Raw genomic sequence first — 2631 nt, 5'->3', positions numbered from 1 at the left:
CCCTTGAGACTTTCTGAATAGATGTTGGGACTAATCTCAGAGCTTCTGAACCTCAGTGCACTATGTCATAGGCCTGTTTCAGTTTCCCCAAGTGATATGCTTTATCAAGGATGGACAAATACTCACTGGGGTGAATCTTGTTATTTCAGGACATTCAAATGTGGACCAAGGTGTATTCTAGATCCTGGCAGGTCATCGGTTAATGTAGTGGAAGGTTAACGCTTTCAGGGAATGCAGTGGTAGATCTATGTACTTTCAGTGTCTGTGCTTTCCAGTATCTGGGTTGGCATGTGGACTAGACATTTTTCCATGTGGTATGCAGTTAATGTTTATGTATGTTTAAAGCCCAGAGCCATGCAAAGAATATTGTCATATGTAGCAAATGGATGTTGGATAAAAAAAGCATGTGTTTTTAGCCTTTAGTCTCAGAGCAGTGTTTAAAGTTTAGTGTTGAGGAAAAGAGATATGTATTAGAATACTGCCCTTTTCTGTTAGTAGTTACATTTAAGAAGTTACTTAGCCTTTAGAAGCCTCAGGTTCTTCCTTTACCCTTTAAATGAGGGTAAAACTGATTCTTGGCATGAAAATTAAAGAGAAATTAACTTTTGAATTTTATACAGAAAATATTGTGTATTTCAGTAAACATTATCCATAGTAAAGTTATAGATAAGAAGGTACATTCGGCTACCACCCTCAAAATAAACCACTGCCTCATGCAATACCCATGGGTCCTTTTCCTTTGTGGTGAATTTATTTTAAACTTTCATCTACATATCAAGAATAAATAATGTAGAGACAGACAGTCTTGGCTTTGGCTTTTGTCTCCTCCACTTACTATTCATGTGTTTGCCTTTCTATTCATTCATTCTCTTGACAAGTGTTATTTATTTATTCCAGCTTTATTGAGATATAATGGACACATGACACTGTTAAAGGTGTCCAACACAGTGATTTGATAGATGTTTTTATTACAGAATGATTACCACAATAATGATAGTTAACATGCATAAGAGTTGGGTTTTTGTTCACTACAGAGCCAGAACATTCTGCTGTCAAAAATATGGAAGAAGGAAGAGGCACAATCTCTGTATAACTGTTGCACTAGACACACTCCTCGCTTGGTGGAAGTTTCAGTTTTTTAAGTCTCTGTTTTGTCACCATCTCTGTCTAGTTGCTTCTTTTTTCTAAATTACTGCAACGATTTTCAAAAAGCTAGTTCATTACAGAAATTACATTGAAACCCAAATTATATTAAGAGAATCAAAAGTTATTGAACAGATGTATGTTCTAGGAAATTTTGTGGAAAACAAAGGTTTCAACATTTGGAGGAATGAAAAAGATGTGGTTTCCTGAAGAAGAGGAGGGCAGAAAGAGAGTTGCAGATATATGAAAAATGGAAGCCAAGATATTGGTAGACCTGGAGCCTATTCCTGAATCATCATAAAAACTCCATGGTTAGTAGTTGCATGTGTAAAGAATTGGGTGCAACCTAACATCCATGACACATGTGAGTCATATCTACTGACCTACAAGAATTTATTATGTTTGTCAAGAACCAGCAGAAACAGGATTTAGAGCCTCAGAGAAACCCATAAACATATCCCCAAAAGGCTAGGATTTCCTCCTTCTAGCTAGGATTTCCTCCTGCCCAGCAGCTTCCCCAGGCCCCTCTTCATGTCTTTGTTTCTCAGACTGTAAATGAAAGGGTTGACCATGGAGGTCAGGACCGTGTAGACAATTGTTGCCACTCGGTCCTGAACAGTGCAGCTGGACAAGGGCTGTAAATAGACATAAAAGATGCTTCCATAAAACAGGATCACCACAGCAAAGTGGGAGCCACAGGTGGAGAAGGCTTTGCGTTTCCCTGCAGCTGAGGGGATCCTGAGAACTGCTATGAGTATTGGCACATATGAGAAAACAATGCATAGAAAGGGGGTGGCCCCAAACACCAGCCCTTCTGTCTTTATTGTGAGATCATTGACAAATATGGAGGAGCAGGACAATTTCAGCAGAGGGTTGATGTCACAGAAAAAGTGGTGGACAACATTGGAGTTACAGAAGGTGAGCTGATTCAGCAAAACTATGCGTAGGAGTGAGTGAAAGTGAGGCAGTGAGCAGGAGAAGGCCACCAGCAGGACACAGGGGCAGCGGCTCATGATGGTGATATAGTGGAAGGGGTCACAGATGGCCACATAGTGGTCATAGGCCATGGCTGCCAGAAGATAACTATCAGTGTTGCCCAAGGCATATATGAAATACATCTGGGCCAGACATCCAGCATAGGAGATGGTCTTGTTCTCTGACAGGAAATTCACCAGCATCCTGGGGACAATGGTTGTTGAGAAGCAAATGTCAATGAAAGACAGGAAACTCAAGAAAAAATACATGGGGGTGTGCAGTTGGGGGTCAGAAGGACGGCCAGGATGATGAGCAGGTTCCCTGTTATGGTGACCAGGTACATGATGAGGAAGAGGATAAAGAGTGGTTTCTGGTCCTCTGGCCGTGAGGAAAGTCCCAGGAGTATGAACTCAGAGACACTGCTGGTTTGACTGAGTCTTTCCGTTGACTTTGGTCTCGCTATGTACAAGAAGGTTTGTTATTCATCATGCTCCTATTCCACAGCCCAAATTA

At 40.9% G+C, this 2631-nt stretch overlaps 1 pseudogene; it reads right to left on the bottom strand.

Annotated features, from left to right (window-relative positions):
* Positions 1–1631: 1631 nt before the first annotated feature.
* Positions 1632–2631, bottom strand: part of LOC104983622 — a 3105-nt pseudogene continuing 2105 nt past the window's right edge.

The sequence above is a fragment of the Bison bison genome, unplaced genomic scaffold (genome assembly GCF_000754665.1).
Source record: "Bison bison bison isolate TAMUID 2011002044 unplaced genomic scaffold, Bison_UMD1.0 scf7180017863006, whole genome shotgun sequence".
NCBI classification, from domain to species: domain Eukaryota; kingdom Metazoa; phylum Chordata; class Mammalia; order Artiodactyla; family Bovidae; genus Bison; species Bison bison.
The sequence above is the reverse complement of the archived record's forward strand: the minus strand, read 5'-3'. Positions and strand labels throughout refer to the sequence as shown.